This window comes from Nomascus leucogenys, chromosome 7b (genome assembly GCF_006542625.1).
Source record: "Nomascus leucogenys isolate Asia chromosome 7b, Asia_NLE_v1, whole genome shotgun sequence".
Classification (NCBI taxonomy): Eukaryota; Metazoa; Chordata; class Mammalia; order Primates; family Hylobatidae; genus Nomascus; species Nomascus leucogenys.
The window spans coordinates 52,451,139-52,467,889 of record NC_044387.1 but is presented as its reverse complement, the minus strand read 5'-3'; positions in this window follow the sequence as shown (position 1 = coordinate 52,467,889).

Sequence of the window (16,751 nt, the reverse complement as noted above, 5' to 3'; positions counted from 1 at the left end):
GCTGGGATTACAGGCGTAAGCCACTGCGCCTGGCCTTTATTTCTTATTTTCAAAAAAAACTTTTTTTTTGAGATGGAGTCTCACTCAGTCACCCAGGCTGGAGTGCAGTGGCGCCTTCTTGGCTCACTGCAACCTCCGCTTCCCAGGTTCAAGCAATTCTCCTGCGTAACCACAAACTTGGTGGCTTAAATCAAGCAGAAATTGACTCTCTTACAGATCTGCAGGTCAGAGGGCTGAAAGGGGCCTCCCTGGGCTAAGGTCAGAGTGTCAGTAGGGCTGCGATCTTGCATGGAGGCTGTAAGGGACAGGCCATTTCTTTGCCTTTTCCAGATTCTACAGGCTGCCCACATTCCTTGGTCCATGGCCCCTTCCTCCTTCCTCAAAAGGCCAGCAGTGGCTGGTTGACTCATTCTCATGTTGCATCGCTCTGACACCAGCTCTCCACCTCCCTCGCAGTAACACTAGGGCCCACCTAGATCATCCAGGATAATCTCTTTATCTTAAACTCAGCACCTTAGCTGCTGTGATGCCACCTACACCCCTAATGCCCCCTTGTCATATAACATAACATGTTCATAGATTCTGGGGATTAAGATGTGGATATTTCAGGGGGGCATCATTCTGCCCATGCCCACCACAGGGGGTTTGTATCAGTCGTATTCTTTTGATGTTCAGGGTGTCTCACTTTTAGCCAGTGGACACCCCTTCTTCTGGCCTCAGAGTTAGTTAGGGATGGTGCCCACCACATTTCTTGGATGGCTCCTTTGTTTTCTGATACAACAGATAACAGAGGGTCCAGGCTTATCTCACGCACCCCTGGAGTCAGGTGCAGATGTACGGGGTGCCTATATGATGGAAATGCAATTGTTTCTTCGATTTTTTTAAAGACTGGGGATGATAAGTACACATTTTTTTAAAAAATCATAAATTTCAAATAACCTTCCAATTTAAAACTGATCTTACAGAATTTTTATTTAACTCTTGTACTCATGTGGCTCTTCATTTACATTTAAATTCTTGGTTCTAACCAACGATAACATTGGTCTTTTTTGTTTTACCCGACTATATATATGAAATAATTGTTTATATGAAATAATTTCAAACTAAAAATAATATTACTCTTAACAGTAAAGTTGGCCGGGCGCGGTGGCTCATGCGTGTAATCCCAGCACTTTGGGAGGCTGAGGCGGGCAGATCACGAGGTCAGGAGATTGAGACCATGGTGAAACCCTGTCTCTACTAAAAATACAAAAAATTAGCCGGGCGTGGTGGCGGGCGCCTGTAGTCCCAGCTACTCGGAGAGGCTGAGGCAGGAGAATGGCGTGAACCCGGGAGGCGGAGCTTGCAGTGAGCCAAGATCGCGCCACTGCACTCCAGCCTGGGTGACAGAGCGAGACTCAGTCTCAAAAAAAAAAAAAAAAAAAAACAGTAAAGCTTCTGAATAAAATTAGAATTTCTTTGCAGCTCTACGTAGAGGAGACTATGCCCATACCTTACTTATTTCTAGGCGTCCATCTTAGAGAAAGGCTCACACATAGACCCAAAGGCACCTGTGTAAGAACATTTACTGCAATTGCTCTTGGGCTTATGCCACAGGGTTAAGTAGATCAGAGTTCTGACATCTCATGCAGCGATTCCAAACACTGAACAGATCTATATACTGCTGACGAGGAAAAGCTCCACGCGCATTACTAGGTGAAGAAGGCAAAAGCCGTAAGTGGATTTACTAATGTGTTCCTGACAAATACAACTCTGTCCCAAGCTGAGCTCAACAACCTTTCTGGGTAGGGGTTAGATATGCAACCTGCTCCATTAATTTTCCATCACAATTTAGAATGAACTGCTAATGAGTGCCAAGTTTAACATCAAAAATCCTTTACAGGCCAGACACGGTGGCTCACACCTGTAATCCCAACACTTTGGGAGGCTGAGGCAGTTGAATCACTTGAGGCCAGGAGTTCGAGACCAGCCTGGGCAATGTGGCAAAACCCTGTCTCTACAAAAAGTACAAAAATATTAGCCAGGCATGGTGGAGCACATCTGTAGTCCCAGCTACTCAGGAGGCTGAGGCAGGAGAATCAGCTGAACCTGGGAGGCGGAGGTTACACTGAGCCAAGCAAGATCACACCACTGCACTCCAGCCTGGGCAAGAGAGCAAGACTGTCTCAAAAAAAAAAAAAAAAACCTTTGTGTATCGAGAGTAACTGACAAACATATTCAAGTCAAGGATACCCATTTACCCACTGGCAGGGATGGAGATGAATTTTAATTAAGAATGTACCTAAACTCACAAAAAGATGTTTGGGGTAAGAAAATATTGAGAACCCATGACATGTAGCTTTTCTCCAGTTATAACTTTGCCATCATTATTAATAACAATCTTATTACTTAACATGGAATCTATGACATCTTTTCTTCTAGGGAATTATTAATGTATTTATTATTACGTTAATGTGGCCAGTGAAATTATGCTACTGGAGCACTTCCTCAGACCCCTGCAGTGGATAATCTTTACTGAATGAATACAATGCATTTTCAAACTGTGTTACTAATGTCTGAAATTGACAGTACTCCTCTACTCAAATCCATGAGCCCCCTCCTCATAAAATAAGATTCACCAGGAAAAAGACAGTCTGAAGCCTTTTCTGAAAATACGCTGAATTTGGAATCAGAAAACCTGGGTTTGAAGCTCAGCTGCACCATTTGTTATCAACGCGACCTTGAGCAATTAGCTTCTCCCTGAACCTGAATTTCCTTCTTCTAAAATAAGACGATGAGTATTATGAAGCCATTTCCAAGAATCTCTAAATAAAGAAAAAAGCTTGCTCTCTGAGAATAAAAACTAAGTCAATACATAACACAAAGGGCTGAGAAATGCCAAAGGTTTCTGGTCTAGGCAGCTGTGGCAGTGGTTTCATGAACTACAGTCTCAAATCCAGTGGGGATGTGCCCACTAATTACAATGGGAAACATGAAAATATGGAAAGATGACTTGTCCCAAAGCCAGTGTAGTCAGGGATTTCAAGTACTGGACATCCAGCGTAAGCCACCCCTAGGAGGGGTGACTTGGTCCCAAGTAACCATCTGACTCATCCGACCACGGGTCTGTGCTCGCTACACTACCTTCTGATGGTCAGTTTGCTTCCCACAAGGGCGACCCACAAGAGAGAGAGCTCCAGCCACACAGATGCTGGGCACGTAGGTTCCTGTGGGAGCCAGTGTTTAATGCAACATAGCAAACTGGACATTCTAGCTATAGTGTAGCTTTTCAGATAAATCTGTGTAAGTGAGTTAGTGCACTTTTGGGAGGGGGAGGCTCTCACTTAGTAGGATTCTCAAAAGGGTCTTTAATCTTAAAATAAGAACCAGAGGCCTATAGGAAGAGAATAATTTAGTCAGGCAGACTTGGCTGATTATGTAAGTTTCACAATAAGAGGCAGATGCTTAGTATAGTGACAAAATAAAATCTAGTTTCTGAGTCTGAAAGCCACTCCCTGCACCACAGTCAAGACACTGGTATCTAAGGGGAAAACTAGCTGTCCTCAAATAGATAAAATATACCTCTCAATGTCTCCACATGGATGTATCTGGAGTAATTTTTTTCTTTTTAAAATTTCTACCTATTATCAAGCATAATTGTAAAAACTAAAAAGAGTTAACCTATATAAAACTATAAAACACTATCTACAAATCTTAGTGGAGTTTTCTTAAACTCTAAATAAATGATCATCTACTGTAATAAACATGAAATAAATGACCATCTACTGTAATAAACACAAAATAAATGACAAATTACAATTTACGTTTTGAATTTGTACCATAATGGAAAGAAGCAAGAACACTACCATTTCTTACACATAGAACTACTCCTATAAATAATAAGGAATACTTTCTTTCTAAAGGCTATTTGTGCTTTCAACATGGACTTTTCAGTTCAAAATTAGGCTATGAGCACAGGAGAATGAAGACACAGAAAACTCTACAGCCTAAATAGAGTAGAATATCTCAAGTTATCCACCAATCACTTACTGATTGAAGCTAGGAAATTACTAAATAAATTCCATGTCCACTAAAGAAGAAAACTAGGCCACTTGTGGTGGCTACACAAACAGAAAGATGCAAACTACCATATCACTATGGAGACTATGTTGAGATAGTTCTTCAAAGGTATATTCACTAACAAATTATTGTAAAACACTAAACATCATGTGTTCGGCCGGGCGCAGTGGCTCATGCTTGTAATCCCAGCACTTTGGGAGGCCGAGGCGGGCGGATCACGAGGTCAGGAGATCGAGACCACGGTGAAACCCCGTCTCTACTAAAAATACAAAAAAATTAGCCGGGTGTGGTGGCGGGCGCCTGTAGTCCTAGCTACTCGGAGAGGCTGAGGCAGGAGAATAGCATGAACCCGGGAGGTGGAGCTTGCAGTGAGCCGAGATTGTGCCACTGCACTCCAGCCTGGGCGACAGAGAGAGACTCTGTCTCAAAAAAAAAAAAAGAAAACATGTGTTCTATGTATTATCCTATATTCTATTTTCATTCTTTGTTATTATTCTATATTCTATGCATATAGAATAATAAAAGTTATCCATACGCTATTTGTTTGTGGTTAAATAAAATCTTCAAGCAATTACACTTTAAAGCAAACATCCTTCTTGGCTCAACTCTGTATATTTCACACTAGTCTATAAGCTCCATGAAGGAAGGGTCTGTGGCTGGGTTTGTCATAGTACGCCATGCCTGGCTCACAGAAATGGCTCTACAACTATGTACTGAATTAATGTCATAAACGGTATCATAAATGTCCTTTAAGGACTGTCAGTGCTCCTAGAAAATTATAAAGAATCTTTAAAATGTTGTTTCAGACCTTCCTATCATATTGTATGAATACTTTGAAAGGACAAGCTTTGCAATAGGTGATCCAACGTTCACAGTGTCCAGTAAATAAAAATGAGACTCTAGGGGAAGGATTAAGTTCACGTTATTCAACCTCTTTCAACTATGTGTGATTTCAAGTCATCTGAATTTCATTCTGTTTTTAAAAAAAGAGTAACAGAGTAATACAACCTACAGTAAAAGTCGTCTGAATCACTTCAGGGCTTAAGATGTTGACCCTCTGTGGGCTTTTGCTTATGAATTAGACCTTACTTAAATAAAAGTATTTCTTGGCCAGGTGCGGTGGCTCACGCCTGTAATCCCAGCACTTTGGGAGGCTGAGGCGGGCGGATCACGAGGTCAGGAGATCAAGACCATCCTGGCTAACACAGTGAAACCCTGTCTCTACTAAAAAAAAAAGTACAAAAAAAAAAAATTAGCCAGGCATGGTGGCGGCACCTGTAGTCCCAGCTACTGGGGAGGCTGAGGCAGGAGAATGGCGTGAACCTGGGAGGCGGAGCTTGCAGTGAGCCCAGATCACGCCACTGCACTCCAGCCTGGGCAACAGAGCAAGACTCCATCTCAAAAAAAAAAAAAAAAAAGTTTTTCTTTTCCAACTTGATGTAAAACAACTGGCCTGCACATCGAAATGCTCCTGTTTTAACTGGGCCTGCAAGGGAGTCTGTGGGTCACAGTTTGCCACTCCCAGTAGGCCCCATTATCAGCTACATTAGCTCAACAACATTTCAGTAAACTAAAGCAGCTATACCATTTGGACAAATAGTCAGCTTTTCCAGGATTTGCACTCGTTGGTTAATTGAATAATGTGTCAACATAACAAAATGTTTGCCTCTTGCCATCTCAGGGAAGCAAAATCTCCCCTAGACAGAATGCTCCATTTTCTGAGACTCTCCTGTAATAGGCAGGAAGCTGCAAACCCAGTGTTCCATTTAAATTAGCTAGATATTTCGTTCTGATGCTCTTCTGTTTAAAATTGTGGAAAAGGCAAAGTAACTAAAATAAGGAAGCACAAAGAATAGTGACTTCAAATAATTAGCTGGAAATCAAAAAATCACTAGTGATAGACCAAAGGCAAATTAAAATGTATGCTTCTCATTCAGATACTAAAAATACAAATCTGAACATCTCTTTCAAGAATACCAAAAACTGGCGATCACATGGCTCGCTCTATAATGAAGCTGAAATAGAAACTCTTGTCAAAAAACATTTGACCCGAATCCCTTTTACCAACAGCGTGAAGTCATACCAGCCATTTAAGTCATTAGGCTGAGACATTTTAACATGCAATTAACTTTCTTACAGGACCTAGAAATTCCCCAACCCCCAACCTCCAAATCAAACAGGTAGGCTACTAACTGCCATCCTGTGGTAAAGAGAATTTTGCAAGATATTTTACCTGATAATCTCAATGTAACAGAATCCTAGCACAGCACAAGGAGTGACTGTCACTATGTAAATGGCTACATTACAAAACTAAAGCCAAAGCCACTAAGATAAGCAGGAAACAGGCAGGGGCACGGTGGCTAACGCCTGTAATCCCATCATTTTGGGAGGCCAAGGCGGGCGGATCATGAGGTCAGGAGTTCGAGACCAGCCTGACCAACATGGTGAAACCCCGTCTCTACTAAAAATACAAAAAAAATTAGCCGGGCGTAGTGGCACATGCCTGTGGTCCCAGCTACTTAGGAGGCTGAGGCAGGAGAATCACGTGAACCCAGGAGTCAGAGGTTGCAGTCAACCAAGATTGTGCCACTGCACTCCAGCCTAGTCCATAGAGCTAGACTCCGTCTCAAAAAAAAGAAAAAGGAAACAAATTAGAATCTCAGGAGGAGGTTCCAATGGCCCAACTGGAGAGTCTATTTTAAAAAGAGCAACAGAATAACAATTACTGAAGGGCTGTTTCCTAAAATTACTCTCTAGTTGGTATTTCTCAATTTTCAAATGTCATGAGAAATATGCTGCCTGTCACTTACTCTGCCTTAAAAGAAAGCATTACCAAAGAATACCACTGAAAAACAAAGGCATTCATACAAGGAAGTGAACACCCTAAGTGCATAAGTACGTTCTTAAGAGGGACACTAAAAAAGGAAACACCAAGAAAAAAAAATAAAAACTGAACAGAAGTTCCTAACTTTAGTGATATTATATACTCCCCCCCAAAAAAAAACTGCCCATGAGTTGAGATTTATCAATTTTATATCTAGAAACCCTACATATTTAGGACTCCCTGACTTTGGGTGGTGGAGGGACACTAGGAAAGGCAAGAGAAAAAGGAATTAAGCCTTTTCTACCACATTTATAGAAATGTACAGTTTTTTCAGTGAAATTTAGGTTTGATATAGGAGTTCTTGTTCTCTAAGTAAGTTTCCCATTTGCTGGAAATTTTAAGCAGCATTGATTCTTTTCAATTAGCTTCTGATATGCTATACTCTGGAATATGGGTGTTAAACTCATGACATTGCAAAAAGGTTTGCACTTTTCCCTCATTTTCACTACTTGGCATTGCCTATCAAAGAGTAGCACATCCTGCAAAACCAACAAGAGGCATGGGCTAAGGAGGAGAAGCAAGCCAAAATATCTAGCAAGCATGTCTTCATTTGCACAATTTAGCTTTTTCACAACAAATAACAAGGGGACTGGTATTTTCTGTATCATAGGGCTCATAGATGGACTTGTAAAAAAATCAGATGATGATCACTTAGCATTAGGTAACATTTAAGCAATCTTGGGCGCCTAACACTTGAAGTACTGATGATTTCAAATGGACAATAACTTTGGTTTAGATTCCAATATTTTACAGAATTGCATGGTTTCAAATTCACCATAAAGAAAATGCCTCTTTTGAGCATCAATTCAAAGAGCTATTTAGCATCAAGGAACCGCATTAGCTGTACAACTCATGATGGTGTTAATTAGGAAAGGAGCTATAGAAAAAAAAATCCATCACTGACGCTTTGATACACTATTTAAAACTCACTATTAACCTGACGAACTATTTTTTCTGGGGAAGTGCTAATGACATGAACTAGCAAAAAATTTTACTAGTTCCTTAATAATAAATCATTTGAGAGAAAATTGCAACTTGGTATGGACCTCACCGAGACCCTCGCCAATTCAGTCGGGCCCTCCTTTGATAATTTAACAACAAATTCCTGTCTGGAATCACCCATTCAAGTGCCTTTTTAAATGAATCCCATTTCAATTTTTTAATAAAGTGCCATCAGTAGATCTGCAAGTTGAGGAAAGCAGCTCAGGTGACACACTTGGCACCAAAAAGAATACTGAGTCGGTCAAAATCCTGCCTGGGCACAAAATAGAAGAGAAGACGAAGAAGGTGACTAGACTTAGGGACCTCAAGAAGAGCAAGCACTGAAAACAGCAGTTTAACTACCTCGGACAGTAAGCAACAAGCCTGCAGTCCTCAGATAAGCGGCCCAGAGGGAGCTGAGAGGATGGAGTTGGAAAGGGGGACCACAGAGCCCGGGAAGAAGGAGCGACCAGGATGGAGCGCAAACGAGTGACAGGCAAGAAGCCCAAAGGGACCACACCAATGCAACAGGTAGAAGCACGGGGATGGGACAGGAGAGGACAGGGCTGGGGGAGGAGGCGACAGGGATGGAGTTGGTCCAGCCAAGTCATAACAAGCCCCTCGCTGGGGCGCCAACTGCGCGCAGGGCGCGGCGCCAGGCACTTTGGAGCGCTCTCTCCCGGAGTGCCCCCTACCTGCCCTCCGATGCCCCATTTCAGAGACTGGAACGAGGAGGCCAGCCCCGCATCGCCCGCTCCGCTGTGTCACCCGCTCCGGGACAGCGACGGCTCAGCGCCCGATTCTCCCGGACGCAGGGGGTCGCTGGCGGCCGCAGGGGGCGGCGGCGTCGGGGACCGGCGCGGGCCGGGGCAGATGGAACCTAGGTTCCGGCAGGACGGTCCTCTTGCAGGCGTGGGCGGCCGGGGTCGCCTTGCTCTTCTCCATGGCCATCAGGTAACTGGCATCGGCCACCACGGCCTCCAGGTCCGCTAGGTTGGCGAGCTTTGGCGGCCGCGGTGGCGGTTACTCGGGATCCGGATGGGACGCGCGCCCGCCGCCGCCGCCCGCGGCGCCCCAACCTGGGGGAGCCACCCCAGGGCAGTCCCGCTCTGCGCGCCCCACCAGCGCCCTGCAAGCGGTGTAAGCTGTAGCCCGCCAGGGTCGCCTCGGGCTGCCAGCCGCCCCGCGCACGCGTGCCGCCCACCGCTCATTCAGCGAGGGTCTGCGGGGAGCGCGCGCCCAATGTTTGGCGCACCTGGGTGCAGAGTCCTAGCGGCCCGGCTCCGCCGGCGCCTCCCAACCAAGTCTCTCCCCTCGGGGTGGCCACAAAGGACTCCTCCTCCTCTTCTTCCTCCCCTCCCTCCCCCTCGGCCTCCTCCTCCTCCTTCTCCTCCTTCGCTGCCCCGACCTCCCGCCCCCAGTTCCATGTGCTCTCATGCCCGCCCCGCTCATCCAGAGAAGCCATGTGCCCGATGCCCACTACCCAAGGGCAATGGGGAGGCCTCTGCTCCCGGGACACAGTAGTTCTCAAACTGGACAGTGTCAATCAGCATCCTCCAGGAGGTCTAGGATGGCCCTGGAAATGCATGTGTCCCACCTGTCCCCGCAGGTGGTGATGAAATTCCTGCTCTGCTCCGAGCTACTGGTGAACAGCGCCCAGCCGGCTGGGCCCCCAACCTCCCTCCTGACCCTGAACATCCCCCAAACCCCGCCTTGAGAATTCAGCGAAGAGTAAAAGCTGGAGAAAATTGCGTGTCTCAGGCTAAGCAGAGCAAAGTGGGGTGAGGGCTCCCCCGCTAGGAACAGAGATGCCATTAGGGAGCCCCCTGATGGAAGAGCTCTGGGCTTAAGAAGGTCACCACTCCCTTGCACTCAGGTGAGAGGTTTTAGTTTGGGTGTTGAAATGGTGTTGAGAAATAGGAGAGAGTATTCCTGCCCTTAGGGTTTTACTGTCAATATAAGGGAGGAGACCACCTCTCATATTATCTTATGCCCAGTTTCTGCCACCAAAGAAAGAAAAAATAAAAACTAAAAGGCAGAAATGAAATCCACAAGCTGACAGCCCGGCGCCACACCCTGGGCCTGGTAGTTAAAGATCGACCCCTGACCTAATCGGTTATGTTACCTAGAGATTACAGACATTGTATAGAAAAGCACTGTGAAAATCCCTATCCTGTTTTGTTCCTATCTACTTACCGGTGCGTGCAGCCCCCAGTCACGTACCTCCAGCTTGCTCAATCGATCACGACCCTCTCACGCGCACCCCCTTAGAGTTGAAGGGACAGGAATTGCTCAATCGGGGAGCTCGGCTCTTGAGACAGGAGTCTTGCTGATGCCCCCAGCTGAATAAACCCCTTCTTTCTTTAACTCGGTGTCTGAGGAGTTTTGTCCGCTGCTAGTCCTGCTACAAATACAAGAGACAATTGGGGAGCATCTGCTGAGGGCACACTTGCACCACGAGGGTGATTTATGGAAGTGGAAAAGCGAGATACAGCCCAAACACTGAAGCTGGGGGGCAATTTCCAGCTTCCCGATCGGTCTTGGTGTCTTTCGTCATCACTCCACCCCGCTGCCTGGGGTTTTCAGTTGCTTCTTATTTTTCTACAGTGTGCACACAAGTCCACATTCAGGATCCATGTGACACTCAGGCTGGAGTGGTGGTAAGGGACACGCAGGCAGTCTTAGGAAGACCTAAGCTGGAAATTAATGTTTTAAAGTCCCTTTCATTCACCTGAATTGGTCATGTGTTCCCATGAGCCTAGACTGCTACAATTTGAGTAAATGTTCTGTCCATAACTTACAGGGCTAATGGGACCCACCAGATACAGTTAAGGTCAAATTTCGGATTATTTCATGTAATGTCATTGCAGAAGCAGCCTGATTCCGTCATCAAGTAGCCTGTTTCCCTCTTTTGTTTTCTCTCCCATCCCACAGCCCCCCTCAATCTGATTCCCTGCTATGCCTGCCATCACCACTGGCCAGTTTTACCATGTGTTTCTCAAGATCCAAGGCACAATAGGCATAAAGTTGTCCTGAAAAGGACAAGAGGAGTGTCCGAAGTAGGAATGGCAGTCGAAGGAGCTTGGTCTGGCAGCAGAAAGCTGAAATGACAGGCAAGCACAAAATATATTAATGAGACAAAGCTATGCATGAGCCAAATATCAAACTTTCATCTTCTACCCACTTTTTTTTTTTTTTTTTTTCTAAAAAACAGGAAGACAGTTGGGAGGCTGAGGCAGGCAAATCACGAGGTCAGGAGATCAAGACCATCCTGGCTAACACAGTGAAACCCTGTCTCTACAAAAATAGAAAAAAAAAAAAAATTAGCTGGGTGTGGTGGCAGGCACCTGTAGTCCCAGCTACTCTGGAGGCTGAGACAGGAGAATGGCCTGAACCTGGGAGGCGGAGCTTGCAGTGAGCAGAGATTGCACCACTGCACTCGGCCTGGGTGACAGAGTGAGACTCCGTCCCAAAAAAAAAAAAAAAAAAAAAAAAAACCACAGGAAGACAGAATGTCTTGTCAAGGGTCACCCCACATGGAGGAATAAATTCCCCAGAAAAGCAGAACATGTTTTTATGGTTTAATTAATACAATTTCTCTCAATGTGTCTGTTTATCATTTGAGCATCCACATGATCAGACCTGACATCTGCCTACATTTTCTTGGTTGTCTTTAACTTCAGTTAAGAACCTTTTGGATTTTTCTTTTTGCTCTTTTTTTGCCCTGGCAGCACGGTGTAGTAAGTTTGGAACAAGATACACTTGAAATCAAATTCCTGCTCTGTGCTGGGTGATCTTCGAGGCAATCTTTTACCCTTTCTACTTTGTCGTTCTCATAGGGAAAGTGGAAATGAGGCCTTTTACCCCAGGGTTGTTGAGAAGACGGAGGAGAAAAAACACATAAAAATTCACCCTGTCGGGTGTGGTGGTCACACCTGTAATGTCAGCACTTTGGGAGGCTGAGGCAGGTGGATCGCTTGAGGCCAGGAGCTCAAGACCAGCCTGGCCAACATGGCAAAACCCTGTCTCTATTGAAAATACAGAAATTAGCCAGGCATGGTGGTGCACACCTGTAATCCCAGCTACTTGGCAGGCTGAGGCACAAGAATCGCTTGAACCCAGTAAGTGGAAGCTGCAGTGAGTCAAGATCGTACCACTGCACCCCAGCCTGGGTGACACAGCAAGACCCTGTCTCACAAAAAAAAAAAAAAAAAAGGAAAGAAAAATGCATCTGGCCTGGCACCTGGTAGATCCTCAATAAAGGTCATAGCACTTCCTCTATTTATTTTGCTTCATTTTACCCTGGCATGCTAGAGAAGATACTGAAACTAGTTGTTCACGGTCATTACACTTGAAGCAGGAAGACCCCTTACCAAAAGTAACATCTCCCTAAGGCATTTCTAGGAACCAAAATGGCAAAAACATTTGTATTTCTAAATATGAGCAATTACTGTTTTGGCAGAAAGAACAAGGAGTCCAAAATGTGATCCTCTAACTGAGGCCCCTGCACCATTTGAGTCAGCTGACTCAATTGCCCAGGGGTATTTTTTTCTGGTGTTCATAGTGTACGAATTTCTGTTCCCTGGCTGTCTCTTTGGTTGTCTCACTTTCTCCACCTCCTCTTCTTTCTCTTTCTCTTGACTCTCTTGATACTGAACAGCTTTTTGTGTTCACTGCAAACAAACGGGGTTAATGACAGTGATGAAGTTGTCATAACTGACCTGCTGGATCCTGTTACTAAACACCATCCCCAGCCTGTAATCATCACAAAGAACAGAGAAAACAAATAGCAACCCATTTGTCCTTAGCTAATAATGCTCCCTTGCAAATAATTATGTTCCCACCCCCAGAAGATTTAAATGACTTGGGGCTCACGCTGCTTGTGATAACAGACAAAACGCCAGCATTCCCACAAGATTCATAATGTTCCCTTTTCTTCTTTTCTACGCCTTTCCATCGTTAGAGGAGATGTTGCCGAGATGGGTGCATTAAAGTTTAGGCTTTCCAGAGTTTATTTTGCTAACAACTTGAAAGGAAAAAAGCTAACTAGAGAACTGACTGGTCTTATTTGTTTTAGATTCTGGGCTTTACTAGGACTTCCTACACTCAGAATCTCTGGACTGTAAACGCTGGGTGGGGTGGGAGCTGGGAATGTTATTCTGGGAAATTAATCACAAATGAAAAGAAAATCAACTCTAAGACTTCAGTTAGAGGATTTTTGAAAATGGTAGAACATGACTGGCCTTCATTCAAGTCAGAATATTTAAAGCAATCCTAAGAAGAACTTGATTTTGTGTAAGCAGTCCCTTAAATACAGTTGCTTCTCAGGAAAACCACACATGATTGATGTTTGAATGGCTTTATTTACCAACATCTCACTCTGTAAGCCTCTGCAGGTATTTCTAGCCTCCCGGGGGCCACTGTCCTGTTTCACCTGTAATTTGGATCACAATTCTGTTTGTTGTCACACACATCATACGAGCTGCTTTTCATGCTACTTTTATCCACAAAGCTTTACAAACTTAAATGGCAGCTCCATATATGGCAACTATAAAAGAGCTGCCAAAAGGTATGATACCAAGCTTTGGTTTTAAAAGCACTGAAACATTGTTCAATACAGAAGTACTTTCCTTTCAATATGTGAGTGGAAACACATTTCTCTATGAGGACTGCTGGTCAGGGAGTCAGTCTAAAGAAAAGCCACAGTGTTGTGGTTCAGAGCATGGGCTTAAAAGAGAAATGGAAAAGAAGCCCAAGACCAGTCCTTCTGAGCTGTGTGACCTTAGACAACTTGTCTAATCTCTCTGTGTCTCAGCTCTGTCTCAGTGTTGTTAATGGGACTGCCGTGAGAGCAATGCTGTAACATGTAAAAAGCACTTAGAACTGTGTCTGGCACACAGAAAGCACTTGATAAATATTGACCTGGTTAGCAGCAGCAGCAGCATCATTGGAGCATCTCTACATCATACAGGGCCTGAAGGAAAGAGACCAGCACTGAGAATGAATAAAACAGTGCTGGCTCTGACCCGCTGGCTCTGGCATTGCTGAGTAACTCTAAGCAAGTCTCTTAAGCTTTTTAAATACCATTTTTCACCAATAACTAATGAAGGGATTGAAGGAGCAGGTCCCCTGATGTCTTTTCAAATTCTAAAATTCTCCAGCTTTATTTAATCCTGCAGTGAATCCTTTTGCAAAGTAAAGAATACTTGCTCCCCTCAATAACATCTTATGAGTTTAGGTTTCGGTGCATAGGGCAATACCCAGGGCATAAATCATTTCCACTGTCACCATAGCCCGCAGGTGAGGTGAGCAATCCATTAGCTTGCTTCTGGAAACAAGTCTGTCCGTATTTGTTGCCCCAGCATCTGCACTCAGCACACTGACTTTGCTCAATATATGTGTTGGATGGATAAGTGAGTAAATGAATGAATGACATAAAGATCGTAGATTGCCTCAGCCTTCTATTGGAAAATAACCTAAAGGGAGGGGGAAAATTACTACTTAAAACCACAAGTGCCACTCAAGGGATGCCTCCTATGAAAGGAGCAGTGCTAACTGCCAGGTCCCCACGGGTCCTTGGTGCTGCTGATGGCCTGGATGGCCTCTCCTGCAGCCAAGAGCCCTGATGTGCTTGGGCTGTGCAAAGGTGAGTCTGGGAACTTTAGGCGTAGGAATGGAGAGAGCTCACTCCCTTTGCCTAAGAAAGGGGACTTAGAGGGGAACTTGAAAGAGGGAGTAAGAGAGAGAGCAACAAGATGGGCCAAGGCTAGGGAGTCCATGCAGTGGCTGCCAAGCCTGGAGGTGGGGTGGTCTGGAAAACATTCCAGAACAGGAAATCTGTTCTCCTGTCTTCTGTGCCTATTGGGGTGATCAGACCCAACACCAGGTCGTGGGGGCGACAAAGTCCGGAGGAGTCAAAGGAATGAGAAAAAGATAGTTTGAGACAAAGTGGGACCAGAGGGCATCAGGAGGGTGGAGGCTGCAAAGGCCTTGAGCTCTGGGAATCCACGCTATTTATTGGTGTTCAAACAAACAAACAAACAAACAGGTGGTGAGGATGTGGGAGTTGAAAGGAAACAGTGTATCAAGTGAATGAGAAATATATGGCTGCTTGAAATAATGGGAGTGCTAGAAGCAAGGAGCCAGTAAGTCTAACAGACATGCAAGCCCTGCCTCAGCTTCTCTCCCAACACTAAGCTTTTCTCCCAACATACCCTTCTTCTCTTTTTTGTAAAAACTGCCACAGCTGTCATTATTAGCATAAGGTGGCCTCTTTTTAAAATTAATTGAGCAAGGCAATTGCAGGCTGTGCAGCCCTTAATTGCCAGTTGGTGATCCAGCTTCATTTTTCTTAGCCTGTATTCAAAATGGAGTTGCCCTGGTTTGAATGCTTCCTACATATCTCCTCTTTCCCTTTTACAAGAGGACCCTTAATCCTAGAGGTTGTAGAAGGATGAAGGTCTGTCTTCTGTAACTTCTTCATGCTGAATAGGGGCAGTGATACTCCTGCCTACCTATTAGGGTCTCTTGCATTCAGGGTAAAGAGGAGGCACTTGCCACCATGCCCAGCTAATTTTTTGTATTTTTAGTAGAGATAGGGTTTCACCATGTTAGCCAGGATGGTCTCAATCTCCTTACGTGATCCGCCTGCCTTGGCCTCCCAAAGTTCTGGGATTACAGATGTAAGCCACCACGCCCAGCCAAAGAAATTGCTTTCTCTGAGACTGAATCTTGCTCTGTCGCCAGGCTGGAGTGCAGTGGCACAATCTCGGCTCACTGGAATCTCTGCCTCCTGGGTTCAAGCAATTCTCTTGCCTCAGCCTCCCGAGTAGCTGGGACTACAGGCACGCGCCACCACACCCAGCTAATTTTTTTGTATTTTTAGTAGAGACAGGGTTTCACCATGTTGGCCAGGATGGTCTCGATCTCCTCACCTCATGATCCGCCCACCTTGGCCTCCCATAGTGCTGGGATTACAGGTGTGAGCCCACCACTATCTGGCCAGAAATTTCTAAGCAGCAAAGCATTCAAGATGTGGCCTGGCTGCTTCTAACTCCTTATGCTCCAATGCATGAAGAAATAAATGAATTAAAGTTAGAAGTTATATTTAAAGGTAAAGCAGAGCATAAAAGTTTGGAAAATTTGCAGCCTGGCCATGTGAGAAAGAAAGAAAAAGCTTTTTCAGGAGAGGAGCTCAAGCAGGCTGTGGAGTAACCACTTGTTAAGAGAGATTTGCATAAGTAAAAGGGAACTGAGTGCTAATAATTGATGCAGTGCTAATAATTGACGCAATAGGAAATAGGCCTCAAGGGCATTTCAGAGATCTTCAACAACCCTCCCATCACAGGCCCAGAGGCCTAGGAGGAAAGAATGGTTTCATTGTCAAGGCCCAGGGCCCTACTGCCCTGCACAGCCTCAGGACACTGCTCCCTGCCTGCATCTAGGCTGTTCCAGCTCCACTCTTTGCTTAGAGGGCCCTAGACATAGCTCAGGCTGCTGTTTCAGAGGGTTCAAGCCATAAGCCTTGGCAGCTTCCATGTGGCGTTAAGCCTGTAGGTGTGCAGAGTGCAAGACTGTAGGAGGCTTGGCAGCCTCTGCTTAGATTGTATGAGAAAGCCTGGGAGCCCAGGAAGAAGGCTGCTGCAGGGGCAGAGCCCTCACACTGGAGGGAAAATGTGGGGAGGGAATGCCCCACACAGAGTCCCCACTGGGGCAATGCCTAGTGGAGCTGCAGGAAGGGGGCTCCCACCATCCTGACCCCAGAATGGTAGATCACCAGCAGCTTGCACCCTGCACCTAGAAAAGAGGCAGGCCCTCATCTCCAATC